Below are 19,574 nucleotides of genomic sequence, written 5' to 3'. Positions count from 1 at the left end.
TCAATCTTTAAACGTCAACCATATTGGATTTAGAGTAATGTCTCTTTATTTTTCAAGTTACTTTCATCAAGCCCTTTCATTTGGTGCCAATACTTTAGGAGTGCATTAAAAATAACTACTCCGCCATCTTTGGCGTGGAAGCCATGTTGGATTCAGAATGACGTCACATAGGTAAACATGCATTGTCATCCACATCCTCCACGGTACTATAGGTTCTTTCTGGTAAGCCTTTTAGATACCGTGCCGATGACTTGTATGAGGAGTATAAAGTTCTAACGGTTTGGCAGCATTTTGTTCTGACAGCTGTATTTATAAGTATTGCATAATAGGCTAAAACATGAACCTAGGAGAACCGATTCGGTATCAAAAAAACTAGGCGCAAAACACTTTTACAAAAATGGCTCGAGAATAAATACGTAACTCTATTAATAAATTATTAAAAATATCCATGTTTGCTTAGCAAAGGGGAATGCAAAAATATAGTTTTTAGTTGACTTCAAAAAAAATAAGTCACTCTATCTCTCTCGCTTATATCGTCTTTGTATGATATAATATATATTTACTATATATATATGTGTATTTTATATATGTAAGTGTTATGTATGTTTATTATTATTATATATTGTCTATTAGTACTTTGTTCGAGTATTCTAATTCGCACACCAATCGTTTGCTTACTTCCTAACTGCAGTTTCTATTTCGTGTCCTATACCCAAAGGTTGTCTGGAAGAGATCGCTCTTTCAGTGATAAGACCGCCTTTGTACATCTTTCATTTTATGTTTTTTTCTCTGTTGTTTCTTTTAATGGTGTACAATAAAGAGTATTATTATTATTATTATTAAATAAGGTAGGCGTAAAACGGGACCCTATTACTAAGACCCCGCTGTCCATCCGTCCGTCCATCTGTCTGTCACTATGCTGTTTCTCGTGAGCCGTGATAGTTAGATAGTTGATATTTATCATAGATTATGTATTTCTATTGCTACTATAACAGCAAATACTAAAAAACAGAATAAAATAAATACTTAAGCGGGCTCCCAAACAACGAACGTGATTTTTTTGCTCGATTTTGCTTGATATTCATAACGGCGACTGGTAGACGCTTGAAATATTTACAGATTATGTAGTTATATACTCAATTTAAAAATAAATAATTAAATTAAAATAAAACAAAAGAAACTTTTCCGTTTTTATAGATCACGGTACCCTTCGTGCATGAGCCCTTGCACTTGGCCGTTTTTTTTTTTACTATGGGAAGGGCTTATACACCAAAATCAATACAGACTATAGAATGTTACGATGTAAAAATTAGCCGTGCACATCATGTTTATAATTGTAAAAGTAAATTAGGCTGATTAGAAAATTTAGTATTTGATTAATTTTAGCCCAATTATCAAAGAAAAACCGAAGCCTTAACATTGTAGCAACATACTAAATCTATTGTCTATCGATTCCACTACAGCTACGATAAAATATTATTGAATACTGGGCCTAGCTCGAGGGCATTGTCACTTTAGACGTCGACTCTTACCCTATCTGTAGGATACCAGTCATTTGCCGTAACTTCCTATCAGTTTGAATTATTTAAACCTGTTCTTGATTGTGAGTTTATACTTAAAAGGATTCTAGTTGAGACTCTGTTTTAGATCTTAATCTTAATTCTATTAGTATCTTAATCTAAATATTCATAATAAATTTGAGTGAAGTGAATTAATCAAAAGGTGGATACATTTTTAATCTTTATATTTATCTTTGTCACGAGTAGTAACTCAATAAAAAATCAATACGAGTACGGGATCAGGGGTCGATGAGTGGGAAAGATGCGAATAATAATTCGCCATGAAATTCACATTAGGTTACCTAATTGAAACGAGGGTGTTCCTCAAGATTAAAAAAATATTAGACTACAAATAGGTCGAACTGATTTATTTATTGTATTATTTTAATTATATAATATTTGTATATCATACTATTGCAAATTACAAAATCAACTACACAAAGCAATGATTTGGGTATATTTTTGTAGTAAAAAAATGAATTAAAAAATTTAATAATTAATTCGCATTCTTGCAAGGTCTGTTAATCATTCTCATCAAAATAGCGGTTAATAATTACTTTTCAAACAATATGAACCCTAACCATTAGAGCTTTGCAAAATAGAAGCATTAGCCAAATATTCAATCAATAATTATGTTCCAAAAAATATAACAATCATATTAGGTGTTCATGATGGTAATTGGGAGTTGCGTGTTTAATATTGCTATAATCGCGCTTCATCCTGTAATATCCCACTGTTGGGCGCGTAGGTCTCTTTCCCCACGTAAGAGAAGGATCAGAGCTTAATCCACAATGATGCTTCAATGCGGGTTGGCGGATATATTCCCAGCTATGACTAACGATATCTATTAGGTGTACACGAAAACAACTGGGACCGACGGCTTATCATGGTCTCTGAGATACGGTGGGGAGACTCACAAGGACTTCACTAACAAACAGACCACAGCAAACTTCTGTATGGCCAATACAAATGTTTGTCATGTGCAGTGCTGTGACCGTTGCGCCAACGCGTCGTTTAATATATTGCGTATGACGAATCGACCCGCAACCATCTATCTGCAGATTCGTTACGAAAACGCTCATCACAATAAACTTAATAAAAAATATAACTTACGTTTAAAATATCAATAAAAATAAATTCAGTAAAAAATTACTTCCCACTTACAGTAAAGTACGAATATCATAATAACACACATTTTCATTGCAAAATCATATATTACAATTCATACATTTTATTTTATATTTAACGCGTATTATTCGATTCTCGTCATACGTTTCAACTTGCACGTTTTTACCTTGAAACTGAATCAGTTTAGAGATTTACATCCCGTTGCTTTATTGTGTAAATATATAACATAGTGACCATGACATCAATAAATGTTTTTATTTTTATTTTAATTAGATAGTAGTAAATAGTAATGTAATATGTAGATAATTGTGTTCGTAAGAATAGATTCGATTGTAATCAATTAGTAAAGTAATCGTTTTACCGACGGTATTCTCCATTATAACTAATAAAGTAAAATTATCAGTCCTATACAGTACTAAATTTTACAATAATATATTTTCATTTGTTTGTTTACGTTGTTTTTGTATTTTTTCTTATGCAATAATTGAAGTAAATCTCAGTGTATTTTATGACCGTACACCTATCTATTCCTAATAGAATTCCCATAGTCAAAAACTATAATTGTGTTTGCAGGCAAACGAAGAAAAACCGACTTCAATTATATCGACAAGTAATACAACGTAGGTAGATGAAAAAATAGTCAAGTAAATACGCATTATCAAAGATTACTCCAAAAGTTGTAATCAGATCTCGATGAAATTTAAATGTGACCACATGATAAAAATCGGTTTTCGATTAAATTAAAAATCATTAAAATCGGTACACCCAGTAAAAAGTTATGCGGATTTTCGAGAGTTTCCCTCGATTTCTCTGGGATCCCATCATCGGATTCTGGTTTCCTTATCATGGTACCAAACTAGGGATATGTCCTTTAAACAAAAAAAGAAGTATCAAAATCGGTTCATAAACGTCGGAGTTATCCTCTAACATACATTAAAAAAAATATATATATGCGGTCGAACTGAGTAACCTCCTCCTTTTTTTGAAGTCGGTTAAAGAGCAGAGCATTTCCCGTTCTAAGTTTTTCAAGCATTTATAGGCTTTTTTTATGAACTGTCTTCAGAACTCCAGGTTAACATTTTTTAAATTTATTGCTCTGTTGAATTTTATCTATTATTAATGAGTTGTAAATCAAGTCGAAAAACCCATGTGTAACATTAATACTAAGTGCCCAAACCATAACTTCAACGTGACTCATTACGCCAGCTGTAGGGTGACGCACCACATTGTAACACGCAATGACCCTCAACGGACGCATTTATTATGCATTTTTAAATTTTAAAAACTGATGAATAAATATTTTTAAAAAGTCATTTAAAGAGTCAAAGCTATTTTAACACATTATTATACCAAATAATTGTGTTAAACAACGAAAAAAAAAACCGACTTCAATTACATCGACAAGTAATACAACGTAGATCGACGAAAAAATAGTCAAGCAACTACGCGTTATCAAAGATTACTCAAAAAGTACTTATTAGATCTCGATAAAATTTATATGTGACCACACGATAAACATCAGCTTTCGATTAAATTAAAAATTATCAAAATCGGTACACCCAGTAAAAAGTTATTACGGATTTTCAAGAGTTTCCCTCGATTTCTCTGGGATTCCATCATCAGATCCAGGTTTCCTTATCACGGTACCAAACTAGGGATATCTCCTTTTCAACAAAAAAAGAATTATCAAAATCGGTATATCCAGTAGAAAGTTATGCGGTATAATACAAAAAGGTCGACGAAAAAAGCGTCAAGTAAAAACGCATTATTAGATATAGCTCGAAAAGTAGTTGTTAGATCTCAAATAAATTTAAATGGGACCAATTGGCACACACCACCTTTCGATTAAAATAAAATTTGTCGAAATCGGTCTACCCGGTCAAAAGTTCTCATGTAACATACATAAAAAAAAATAAAAAAAATACAGTCGAATTGAGAACCTCCTCCTTTTTTGGAAGTCGGTTAAAAAGCCAAACGTTTATAGCTCTTATTGTTAAATGAGTTCAGTAATTCAGTTTTCATCATTACAGCCTATACAGTCCACTGCTGGACATAGGCCTCCACAAGCTTACGCCAAAAATAACGTGAACTCATGTGTTTTGCAGGCGGGTTGGTGACCGCAGTACCGGCTTTGTCGCACCGAAGACGCTGCTGCCCGTCTTCGGCCTGTGTATTTCAAAGCCAGCAGTTGGATGGTTATCCCGCCACCGGTCGGCTTTTTAAGTTCCAAGGTGGTAGCGGAACTGTGTTATCCTTTAGTCGCCTCTTACGACACCCACGGGAAGAGAGGGGGTGGCTATATTCTTTAGTACCGTAGCCACACAGTCCATTTCTTTTAGATTAGATTTAGGAAGTTACGCTTCAGCCTGTAATATCCCACGAAGGATCAGAGCTTAATCCACCACGCTGCTCCAATGCGGGTTAGCGGATATATTCCCTACTATGAGTAACGATCGCTATCAGGTGTACATGATAACAACCGGGACCGACGGCTTAACGTGCTCTCCGAGGCACGGTGGGGAGACCCACAAGGACTGCAGATTTTATTATATGTATAGATATATTATTTATAAATGTGTTTAATGAAAAAAATGTCGCTATTACCTATAACACAGTCGGCTGTTACCTATAACACAAGCATTAAGTTGCCATGTGTGTTTTGTGTAGATATTTATTTATTATTTAATTATAATCAGCATTTTTGAAATTGAGGGAATATCACTTACAAAAATGTAGACGTTTCGTATAAGTATATTACGTAAAATTGCGTCTTATTTTTACATAAATATTATTTTACCCTTTATCTTTAGACTCTGAGGTTAAAAATAAATAAATAATGTAATGTAATCTCTACTCTTGATGTAATTTTTACGCCTCAATAAATCTTAAGCGTTTTCCTGTCATATCGAAGGCCGAAACTTTAGGAGTTTTATTATTAACCGACTTTCAAAAAAGGAAGAGGTTCTCAATTCGATTGTATTTTTATATATGTTACTTCAGAACTTTTGATTGGTTGGGACCGATTTCGAAGATATTTTTTTTAATCAAAAGAATTTTAATCTATTGAAATTTCAATTAATATCGTATCCGAGTTATATCTAATAATGTGTATTTACTTGACTTTTTCGTCGACCTACGTTGTATTATATCGCATATCTTTTCACTGGGTATACCGATTTTTATGATTTTATTCATTTATTCGAAAGCTGATGCTTGTGTTGTAGTCCCATTTAAATTTGATAGAGACGCTATGAATCCTTTTTGAGTAATCTTTGATAACGCGTGCGTACTTGACTATTTTTTCGTTTACTTACGTTGTATAACTTGTCGTACACGTACGTCGACATGAACTGAATCCACCTGTAAACATCTCACGCTATAATTCGGTACACACACGTACACACGTATATATATATATTTATATATATATCGTTAATAATTCAGTAAATATTTTATGAACTATAGCTTTGATGAATATGCCTAATGAAATAAAACACTAAGCAAATTGAATGCCCGACTTAATATTGTGTAAATGCTTATACGCTATTGCTCATTGACAACGATGGCCGATAGACACGTTCGTAGCACTAAATCAATAATGGCATTTCAAGTTATTTTCGGTTTATATAATGATCATTTTATTTGGCATCGCCATAGATTGACCGTTAAAATATTATGTTTTGTCGTAGCTACCTCATTAATGTACATGAGCACGTTTAGTGTAAATATATTCGGTGTGTTTCAAATGACTGCAAAATTTTTCTTGTATGGATATTCTGTACTAGCTTCATTGTACACGGAAAACAATTATTTGTTCGAGTACATTAAGTTTGACAAGGCGATCGACAATCATGTGCTAATAAGAAAGTGGAATAAAAGATCATATAAGTTCATTATCGGATATGTACTCAAATCTATAATTTTCCTTACCTGCTTTTTCATTGTCAAGTACCATTTTGATGAAATTTATCTACAGTACCCGCTTTATGGGGTGTATTTTGCCAAGTTTTTGGTGCGTTTAGGGATTTCGATAGGAATTATCCCAATATATTTAATTTTCTTATTATTCTTTTATCGTATTCGTACATTTTGCTGTCAACTACGTCAAGGAATTTCGAGGAACGAACCGTTTCACTGGAAGAAATATGCACAATTGTATATAAGTATTACAAATTCTATGAAGAAAACTGATTTACCAGTAAAGATTCTGGTAATATTATTATATTTTTATTAAAATTACTTTAGAAGTGCCGTAATACGACTTTATTTATTAAGTATAAATAAATAATTAAATTACAATAATACAGTTTATATTTCAGATATTTTTTCATCTTACTCTTGGATTTGTTGAATACGTTTCCCTGAAATACAAAGTGGTAAAAAATTACTTATTATTTTTATACTTCATTATTAAAAAAATGTCACATCAATAAATTATTAGAAATGTCCTGAAAACAAGAAATGAGCCCCGCACTTTCAACTAACTTGTGTGGTTTGCTGATCATCATGTATATGTATGTGATTATACAGCTCACACAAATGTATGTATGTTAAAAATTTATAAAAAATCTCCTACAAAGTAATTCAATTTTATGCCGAAAAAGACAAATTATTTTGGAAAAAACTGATTTTCTTCAAACTGCTGGATTGATTTTTACCAAACAATATAAGCTTATAACATCCTTCTTTTTCGTGTCGTGGGTCAAAAAAGGTAAATTGCCAGTATAGTACAATTAAAAAAGTTACCGCAATTCAAAGATAACTTTTGACTAAAACAAATATATTAGATATTTAATTTTGTCTTAGTCGATATTTGTGTTGGTACGTGTTTTCGAACATCAAGACAGTATTTTTATTGGGAATCTTTAAACAAAAAACCTTGAGATTTAGATATTTCGATTTTAAATAAGCACTAATTCATTACGCTTACACGACTACTAAAATTGCTTTTTTGTTTTTCAGATTACAATTATTTCTTACAAATACCGTTTCACCGTTTCTTTTTACTTGATATACTGCTATGTAATGCTTTTTCTGCCAGTAATAATATTAGAATTGGCGTTGAATGAATTACAAAAACTGAGGGTTTTTATTGTTAATAAAGTATTAATTTCAATTGGTGAGTATATTTAGATGTCATTGTATTTCTAAAGAATATACCATACCAATGAGACCAGTACTAACAATGTAAGATGTCAGACCTTACACTACTCATAAGCCTTACGCTACAACTGATTAGAAAAGACAATAATTACAATCAAAATAGTAAGATAACGATATTTTTGTTTCATTCGTGCTTTTTTATTTGAATATACGCAATGATAACCTAGCTGCGTACTTTTAACTCTGTGGATAAGTGAAATTCAGTTGATTTTATGTTTTTATAACTAATTATTGCAGATAAAAAACAAAAAATAGAATGCGAAAAAAAAAATACTCAACTATTTTATAACCAATTTCTTTTATACAATTAGTACACTTTAAGTTAATTTTAATGTTGTTTATTTTAGATATGAGGCAAAAAATGGAATACAAGAAAATGTTGCAATTTCTGAACGATAATCCCGTGAAGTATGTGTTGTGGCGCACTATCCACCTCGACACTAGTTTGCCGCTTGGTTTTTTGTCGCTCAGCTTCACTAGTGTCGTGTGTCTCATGCAGTTTATACATGTGTAGGATGTGATACAGATAAATAATAATACATTCAAAGGATAAATATTACTTTATTAAATTTTACGTGAAAGAAATAGATTAGTTTGTAGATTTGATAATACTTATTGTTTGTTGACATTATGTGTGATTATAAATCATATTTAAAAACAATCGTTATTATTTATTTTCATAAACATAAATTACCTTTCGATATTTAGTTTAAGTCAAGCCGAAGAAGTATCGTTATGTAAAATACAAAAATAATCATTTATATGATACTCCAAACATTACAAATATAGTGGTTGACCAAACTCGATAATACAAATATTTGATTTTTAGCAGTATCTAACATTTGAAACTATCTCGCTTAAAGCAAGTTATTTTATTACGTTTGACAACTAAATTTTCTGATTACTTAAATCGATTGGTTATGATAATTTTAGTACTGGCTACTATGGTGTTGCTAGAAATTAATACTCATATATTAAGTATACTAGTTAGTTACTTCTACCATGTGTGAATTGCACACACACAGACTTTTTTTGTCACACGGTGGTCTGTTTCTTAATTAAGCAAATTAATGCTTGTGTTATAGGTAACAGCCAACTGATAGAAATACATATTTTTTTTGGACACAGATACGTATAAATAATAATTATATATATAAATATACATAAATTTTATATTACACCGAGACTTGAGGCGAGAATCGAACCCACAATTACCCGGAACGAAAAGCATACACTACAAATTATGGCATCTGGCTGGTCACAGAAATATAAGTATGAAGACCCTAATACGTAAGGCTTATTATTAAGTTTATTCGAATTAAAAAAAGTTTTTGTTTCAGAAAGTCTGTATCATAAACAATATAGAATATTTCGCAAAGTTTGCGGGGAAATTTCAGTTAATATTACTCGTTATGTCAATCACTCTGACGAGTATTGAATTTTATTGTGGATACCTACAGCTGCAGGGTTGTCTCTATAAATAATGGAATGACAAATCAAATAATTTCAAAACAAAGCCATATGTAATTAATGTCACGCGTAAATTAAAACAAATGGAAATCTTAATTTTATTTTACTTTATTTATTTTTATTTATTAAACTTTATTGCACACAAAAAATAAGATACATTTTAGAACGATTAGATACAAAAACAAATAACGTATGCAAAAGCGGCCTTGTCGCTTATAGCGATCTCTTCCAGGCAAATTTTTTTATTTTTAATTACCTTACTTTTTTACATAATCCTACGTAGGATGTACATATTATGTACATAATCGAATACGAGTGTGTAAGTTTATGTGGAAATCTGAATGTATTTTAACATTTATATATATATATACATATATATATATATATATATATATATATATATATATATATATATATATTTATATATATTTTACGATAGAGCCGCATTATAGGAGTTTAAGGGCTTTCGACAATTTTTGTAATATACAATTTTTTTTATGCCACAATCTTGAAACTTGGCAGAGAGATTGTCAATAGATGGTAGAATTCCACTAAGAACGAATTTTGTGAGAGAGCCACATTAAGAATGTCTGAAGGCTCTGGATGATTAAAAAAAAAAAATCCTAATTTTTAAACTTAAATTTGATACAGATGTCGTTTACAGTTAGTAAAATTCCGTTAAGAACGGTTTATTTTTACAGGGCTGGATTAAAGTTGTCTTAGGACTCGAACAAGTTTGTATGAAATTCCGCATTTTTTTTTGCGCTACAACCTTAAAATGTATGTTTGTTTGTGTGTATTTAAAATACTACAAATTTATTGTAATAGCCGTCCCATAAGAACATATTTTTAAAAATTATACCTCTATGGGCATCAAATAGGTTTTGAAAGTTTGTATTTGTCATAAAATCCGTCCATCTGTCATTTTTTTTATTTGAATCTTAATTTTTGCACTAATTCATTTTCAGTATTAGTGGGCAATCTACACTTAAAGTGGTGAAATAGGAATTAAAAGTAAATAAGATATTCGTCACTTTTGTAGCTAAAAGCATCAAATTTTAGTTCTGGACTACTATATAAATAAGCGAAAACGAGTTTAAGTTTTTGTCAAAATTCTAACCTTAAAGGAGTGAAATAGGGTATAAGATTTGTATTGTTGTTATTTCTGGAATTAGAAGCCTTAAAGTTTTTCCAGAGACGTTTAATTTACTAGATTTTACGTTTAGGTAACTAGCTCGTTGGCGCAGTTTGTAGTGACTTTCTGTTCCGGGGGTTGTGGGTCGATTCCCACCCCGAGTCTGGGTGTAATATATATGTATGTATTATTTATAAGTATGTTTATCGAAAAAATATGTAGCTATACCAGTCGGCTGTTACCTATATAACACATGCATTAAGTTGCTTACTTTAGGACGTGTGTGTATTGTGTAGATATTTATTTATTTATTATTTATTTATAATCAGCATTTTTGAAATTGAGGGAATATCACTTACAAAAATGTAGGCATTTTTTTATCTTATATTATGTAGACGTCTCCTAAGTATATTACGTAAAATTGCGTCTTATTTTTACATAAACATTATTTTATCCTTTATCTTTAGACTCTGTGAGGTATTGGTTAAAAATAAATAAATAATGCAATGTAATCTCTACTCTTGATGTAATTTTTACGCCTCAATAAATCTTAAGCGTTTTCCTGTTCTATCGAAGGCAAAAATTTTAGGAATTTTATTATTAACCGACTTTCAAAAAAGGAAGAGGTTCTCAATTCGATTGTATTTTTATATGTTACTTCAGAACTTTTGATTGGTTGGGACCGATTTCGATGATTTTTTTTTAATCAGAAGAACCTAATCTATTGAAATTTTAATTAAGATCTTACAAGTACTTTTCGAGTTATATCTAATAATGCGTTTTTACTTGATGCTTTTTTCGTCGACCTAAGTTGTATTATACCGCATAACTTTCTACTGGATGCACCGATTTTGATAATTCTTTTTTTATTAGAAAGGGGATACTCCTAGTTTGGTACCGTGATAAGGAAACCAGGATCTGATGATAGGATCCACGAGAAATCGAGGGGAAACTCTCGAAAATCCGCAATAACTTTTTACCGGGTGTACCGATTTTGATAATTTTTAATTTAATCGAAAGCTGATGTTTATCGTGTGGTCACATATAAATTTTATCGAGATCTAATAACTACTTTTTGGGTAATCTTTGATAACGCGTAGTTGCTTGACTATTTTTTCGTCGATCTACGTTGTATTACTCTTCGATGTAATTGAAGTCGGTTTTTTTTCGTTTGCGAGCAAACACAATTATTTCGTTTACTTACGTTGTATAACTTGTCGTAAATCAATAAAATAAAGCTAATAATTCAGTAAATATTTTATGAACTATAGCTTTAATGAATATACCTAATGAAATAAAACACTAAGCAAATTGAATGCCCGACTTAATATTGTGTAAATGCTTATACGCTATTGCTCATTGACAACGATGGGATGGCCGATAGACACGTTCGTAGCACTAAATCAATAATGGCATTTCAAGTTATTTTCGGTTTATATAATGATCATATTATTTGGCATCGCCATAGATTGACCGTTAAAATATTATGTGTTGTCGTAGCTACCTCATTAATATACATAAACATGTTTAGTGTAAATATATTCGGTGTGTTTCAAATGACTACAAAATCTTTCTTGTATGGATATTCTGTACTAGCTTCATTGTACACGGAAAACAATTATTTGTTCGAGTACATTAAGTTTGACAAGGCGATCGACAATCATGTGCTAATAAGAAAGTGGAATAAAAGATCATATAAGTTCATTATCGGATATGTACTCAAATCTATAATTTTCCTTACCTGCTTTTTCATTGTCAAGTACTGTTTTGATGAAATTTATCTACAGAACCCGCTTTATGGGGTGTATTTTGCCAAGTTTTTGGTGCGTTTAGGGATTTCGATAGGAATTATCCCAATATATTTAATTTTCTTATTATTCTTTTATCGTATTCGTACATTTTGCTGTCAACTACGTCAAGGAATTTACAGGAATGAACCGTTTCACTGGAAGAAACATGCACAATTGTATATAAGTATTACAAATTCCATGAAGAAAACTGATTTACCAGTAAAGATTCTGGTAATATTATAATATTTTTATTAAAATTACTTTAGAAGTGCCGTAATACGACTTTATTTATTAAGCATAAATAAACAATTAAATTACAATAATACAGTTTATATTTCAGATATTTTTTCATCTTACTCTTGGATTTGTTGAATACGTTTCCCTGAAATACAAAGTGGTAAAAAATTACTTATTATTTTTATGCTTCATTATTAAAAAATGTCATATCAATAAATTATTAGAAATGTCCTGAAAACAAGAAATGAGCCCCGCACTTTCAACTGACTTGTGTGGTTTGCTGATCTATATATATGATATGATATGATACGTATGTGATTATACAGCTCACACAAATGTATGTATGTTAAAAATTAAAAAAAAAACCTCCTACAAAGTAATTCAATTTCATGCCGAAAAAGACAAATTATTTTGGAAAAAACTGATTCTCTTCAAACTGCTGGATCGATTTTTACCAAACAATATCGCTTTCGCGTAAAAGATAATTAAAATACACCCATTCGTTTGAGACCTAAGATGCCATACGATGCATACGAACATTGAAGTTAAGCTTATAACATCCTTCTTTTTCGTGTCGTGGGTCAAAAAAGGTAAATTGCCAGTATAGTAAAATTAAAAAAAAATTGATATGATAAATTTTATATTCGGTTTAAGCGAAACCGTAGCGCCGTCTATAGTGAGCTCTTTACAGAAACCCGTAACTATTCAAAGTTTCATATTAAAATGAAAATCTTTGACAGGAGTCGACACCATGCTATTAAATAAAATTAACACAAAAATAAAATCGTAGAAATTAAAAAAAATACCGCAATTTAAAAATACATAAATATAATATAATATACATACATAAAATACTAAAACAATTATATCAGATTTTTTAAATTTTGTCTTAGTTGAGATTTGTGTTAGCCATTTTGTGTTTGCCTACGTGTTTTCGAACATCGACACGGTACTTTTAAAAAACCTTGAGTTTTAGATATTTCGATTTTAAATGAGCACTAATTCATTATGCTTATACGAGTACTACAATTGCTTTTTTGTTTTTCAGATTACAATTATTTCTTACAAATACCGTCTCACCGTTTCTTTTTACTTGATATACTGCTATGTAATGCTTTTTCTGCCAGTAATAATATTAGAATTGGCGTTGAATGAATTACAAAAACTGAGGGTTTTTATTGCTAATAAAGTATTAATTTCAATAGGTGAGTATATTTAGATGTCATTGTATTTCTAAAAAATATACCATACCAATGAGACCAGTACCAACAATGCAAGATGTCAGACCTTACACTACTAATAGGCCTTACGCTACAACTGATTAGAAAAGACAATAATTACAACCGAAATAGTAAGATAACGATATTTTTGTTTCATTCGTGCTTTTTTTTATATCACTAGTTCGCCAAACAAGCGTACGGCTCACCTGATCGTAAGAGATTACCATAGCTTATAGACGCCTGCAACACCAGAAGCATCGCAAGCGCGTTGCTGACCCAATCCCCAATCACCAGGAGCTCTGGTCACCTTACTCAGCACAGAAACACAATACTGCTTGAAAGCAGTATTATTTAGCTGTGATCTTCTGTAAGGTCGAGGTACTCTACCCCAGACGGGCTGCTCCATATTTTGAGCAGGAAATTTTTATTTGAATATACGCAATGCTAACCTAGCTGCGTACTTTGAACTCTGTGGATAAGTGAAATTCAGTTGATTTTATGTTTTTATAACTAATTATTGCAGATAAAAAACAAAAAATGGAATGCGAAAAAAATACTCAACTATTTTATAACCAATTCCTTTTATACAATTAGTTTACTTTAAGTTAATTTTAATGTTGTTTATTTTAGATGTGAGGCAAAAAATGGAATACAAGAAAATGTTGCAATTTCTGAACGATAATCCCGTGAAGTATGTGTTGTGGCGCACTATCCACCTCGAAACTAGTTTGCCGCTTGGTTTTTTGTCGCTCAGCTTCACTAGTGTCGTGTGTCTCATGCAGTTTATACATGTGTAGGATGTGATACAAATAAATAATAATACATTCAAAGGATAAATTAATATTACTTTATACTTACGTGAAAGAAATAGATTAGTTTGGAGATTTGATAATACTTATTGTTTGTTAACAGTATGTGTGATTATAAAGCATATTTAAAAACAATCGTTATTATTTATTTTGATAAACATAAATTACCTTTCGATATTTAGTTTAAGTCAAGTTTCAGTCAGTCAGTCAGTTTATACAAATATAGTGGTTGACCAAACTCGATAATACAAATATTTGATTTTTAGCAATATGTAACATTTGAAACTATCTCTCTTAAAGCAAGTTATTTCATTGCGGTTGAAAACTAAATTTTCTGGTTACTTAAATCAATTGGTTATGATAATTTTCGTAATCGCTTCTAAAATGGTGTTGCCAGAATTAATACTTATATAATATGTATACATACTAGTTAGGATTTATATAAAACGTGTACCGTATTAAATTTAAATAACGTATAATAATTTGTAGTAGTATTATATATACTTAAAAAGAGGTATGTATGTTTCAGTTATATATTATTTTTCAAAAGAGTAACTGAGGAGTTTCTTGCCGATTCTTCTCTGCAGAATCTGCATTCCGAATCGGCGGTAGCTTCACTTGTACAAAAATAATAAACACCTTAAAATTTTGATTTGTAAAATGACGGTTCAAAAGTGCTCTTGGGGATTATTAAAATAAAGTTATTTTTGAATTTATTTTTCAGTATGAAGTACTCAAAATTCAGAGGCGCTCGACAGGGAAAGTACCTTAATTATACAAAGATCACAGCCAAATAATGCTCTCAAGTATTGTTGTGTTAATGTAAAGAGTAATGTAGCCAGAGCTACTGAGTAAGGGGGGCGGGGATTGGGTCGACAATGCACTTGTTCCTTAGCTGGTGTGAAGGGATGTACTATGGGAATAGGCTACGGTATTTAATGGTTTACATAGGCTAGTTCATTTCTCTGTGAAACTGAGAAAGTACTAAACCTAAATATTATAAAGTCATGCAATGTTATTTTCAAATATCCTCCATCAAATTGTCTCACCCATCCTTAAACGGACGAGCTATTCGCAAAAGTAATTCTGCATAAAAGTTAATGAATATATACTAAGCCTGATTGTAATGAAGCTGATATGATATATGGGACGTAATGAATTTTCGTAAAAAAAGTATAAAAACCGGATGACTGTTACTTCATTGTTTCGTTTTTATTTTAGTAACTTAAGCGAAGTTTTTAAATACGTGAAAATGTATAACTAGTTCACATAGTTATATAGAACGATTACGTTTAAAATTTGTCATAATAAGTATTTGAGATTTTTTTTATTTCTGGAATTTTCATGATATTATATTTTATTATAATGGTAGTTTTTTAAATTACTATTAAAGAAAAACTGTGTCCGTGACTTTGTCCGCGTGGAATTTAACAAAAAAAAGTTATTGTACAGTTTGCCGAGCTATAAAATAAATAAATTTCTAAAATAAAAGTAGCTTAAGTTACACCTTATTACTTAGAAAATCCCACCAAAATCAGTTCAGTTGTTTCAGAGATTAGCCAGAACAAACAGACAACCAGACAGACAAAAGTATTAAAAATGTTATTTGGGTATATTCTTTTAGTAAAAGCGGTTATTTTAATATTACAAACAAAACTCCAATTCTATTTATTTGTATTCGTCACAATTCATAACCTTTACACTTTAGATTGAATTGACTTTCGTATTAACGAATATAGCTAATAAAACAAAGCACTCAACAAAATGAAGACCACATTTATTACGGTGTAAATGCTTGTGGGCAACGTTGACTGATAGACACGTTCGAAGCATAAAAATCAATACTGTCATTTCAAATGATATTCGGATTATACAATGATTTATTATAATTTTAATTTTATTATAATTTTATTTCGTATCGTAAAGAAAACTCTGTCAAAATACTATGTATCGTCATCGCTTTTGTACAGATGTACATTAATTATACATGTATAACTACGATTGGACAGTACCCAGCAATTATAAGAATATCGTTATATGGAATATGTGTGTACTTATATCATTACGTACAGGAAACAATCATTTATTCGGATACGTTAAGTTAGATGAGAAGATCGACAATTCCAAACAAAGAAGAAAGTGGACAAAGAGGAGTTTGAAAATGATTATCGTATTTATACTCATCGCTGGAATATCTCTCACGGATTATTTTATCACTCAGTACTTTTATGTGAAATAATGTCAAATTTCTTGGAGCATAGAATGTTTCACTTTTATTTTATAGAATGCGCTTCGGGATTTACTTAAGTAATATCCCAGTGTTTTTGATCTCCTTACTATTTATTCTACTGCCGTATTAATACATTTTGTGAGCAGATACGACAAAGGAATCCCGGGACTGAATATTTTCGTTGGAAGGAAAATTCACAATTGTACATAAGTCTTACATTCCCTAAACAAAACGAATTACCCCGTTCAAATTTAGGTATTAATACTACGACACGTCTAATATATTTATATTAATCAGCGTAATTGGCTAAGCTTTAGACTAGAAAAAACCGAATTATAGGGTTTTGGGGGTGGGGGGTGGAGGGTGTAGGGGAAGCTATACAAGGTAACACTGACACACTTCGAAACCCCATGATATGGAGATATCCATGGTTAAAGTTTTGAGATTAGAGGAAGAATTTAAAGCTATTATAATTCCTTTGAGTTCCGCGTCTGACTTCACCTTAGTTTCGGCGCTGCGGGCAGTGCAATCCATGCGCCGTTTCGCAACTTTATAAGTTATTTACGAACAGGAGTACGTAAAAACGATCTCGACTCCAAAATCAACAAACGATACAACTTACTTTACTCATACTGTGTTCCGTAGTTTTCACGTGTTATTTTCATATTTCACACGTGATTTAACATTTCACAAATTAATTTAACGTTTTCACACGGTTTTTTAACAAACGATACAACCGATGTTAAACAAGTGAGAGATAGATGTTTCAATAAAAAATGACAAGCCACTTATCGTTTTGTTCCAAAGCAATGTAAGCATAAATTCATTGTTTTTGTTTAAATAACTATAAAGGCAAAGGTCTAAGACCATACAGCCTTGTTTCATGTTATGTTTTTTACTTAAATATATTTTATTTTAATTTTTTACTGTTATATACAAAAATACTCAATATTTTAGTTCATTTTATATGACAATAAATAAAAATAAAAAAATATGGTAAAGTGAAAAACATGACGTGAATAAAAAAAATCACCCTTATCTATCTGACTTCAAAAAGGGGCCGTTTATAGACATAGTTTTGTTACAAAAAAAAAAATATCCCTACCTCATCTAATATAAAAATTACATCGCTTATCGACATAATTTTGTTACAAAAAAACCCTAACCTATCTAATTTAAAAATTACACCGTTTATCAACATATTTTTGTTACAAAAAAATAAAATAAAAAACCCTAACCTATCTAATTTAAAAATTACACCGTTTATCGACATAGTTTTGTTACAAAAAAAATAACCCTAACCTATCTAATTTAAAAATTACAACAATTATCGACGTAATTTTATAACAGTAAATAGATAAAAATTAAATATATTTAATTAAAAAACATAACATGAAACTAACTTAAAATTTGAAAATAACTTATGAGACGTGAAAATAACGTGTGAAATGTGAAAATAGCGTGTGAAATGTGAAAAAACGCTTGTGTAATGTTAAAATAACATGTGAAAGCTGCGAATTTCTTCTTCCAACCTCAAAACTTTAACCATGAATATCTCCATAACCATGGGGTTTCGAAGTGTGACTGTCATACCAGGGGTAGCGTTCCCCACTCTCCCTTTTCCTTCCCCCCACGATCCCGAAATTCGCTTTTTCCTAAAGCTTTACCGCGTAATTTATCATGTAATTAAAAATAAAGAAATAAATAATTACAAAATTTGATACAACACTTCATATTCCTGATACAATTTTACGTTGTCGTTGGATTTTTCGAGTCAGTTATTTTGCAATATAGAGTGGTAAGGTCCTTACTTTTTACATATTACTGTTATACATACTAGTAAATAGACATGATATTATGTACAAAAAAACGAAGTTATGACACGATTTAATGTATTTTTTTAAACTTTTACCATCTCTATAATAAGTAGAAAAAATATAATGTAGAATGTTTACACTGTGTTTTTTCTTTTTAAGTTAGAATATTATTATTTTCCTTGTCTAATTTTAAATGTGTAATATTAAACACACTTTTGTAAACCGTGTTCGCGATGTTTAGCGTACTTTTTTGTTATTATTTTAGGCAGACACGCCCTAGGGTTAAACAATAAAGAATATTGTATTAATATGGGTTTTTAGGAAAGTATTTACAAACATACATAATGACAATATTCGTGACATCAAATAGGTTGAAAATATACAATCTAAAAAAGAAACAATTTTTGAGTATATGAATTATGACATAAAAATTTCATTTTTAATATAAATATTGATCACGGTATCGTGGATATTAGATATAACGAGATATTACACAAAGACATTATAAAAAAATTATATTGTTAGTACATGAACAATATTTTTACTATTATTTATTGCAGACTAGCGACCCGCTCTGGCTTCGCACGGGTATAAAATGTAATTATAGCCTATGTCATTCACTGAAAAAATGATTAAATCGATCCAGTAGTTTTGATTTATTCATTACTGCCCGTGCCCGCACGCGTTAACTTTAGAGTAAAAGCCGGCCGGAACCGCCGCAAACGCTACGTACCGCAATTTTTAAATATGTAATATCTTCGAAAATATTCATTTAAATCATATGCTGTAAAGGGCCATATAGATCTATATTAAATCAACAATGTATTTAAGGTATTTAATTAGATAAGGATTAATGCTGTATTGGTTAAAATCGCTTTGAAAATTAGCCATTATTTGTGGTAAAAAGTAAATGACACAAAAATGTTATTGTGGGATATCCATTAGAGATAGACATATACCATAGCGGAGTTTTCTGTAGACCTTTTCAATGTGTACAATACTTAGTACATTGTTTT

The sequence above is a fragment of the Melitaea cinxia genome, chromosome 4 (assembly GCF_905220565.1).
Source record: "Melitaea cinxia chromosome 4, ilMelCinx1.1, whole genome shotgun sequence".
Classification (NCBI taxonomy): domain Eukaryota; kingdom Metazoa; phylum Arthropoda; class Insecta; order Lepidoptera; family Nymphalidae; genus Melitaea; species Melitaea cinxia.
The sequence above is the reverse complement of the archived record's forward strand: the minus strand, read 5'-3'. Positions refer to the sequence as shown.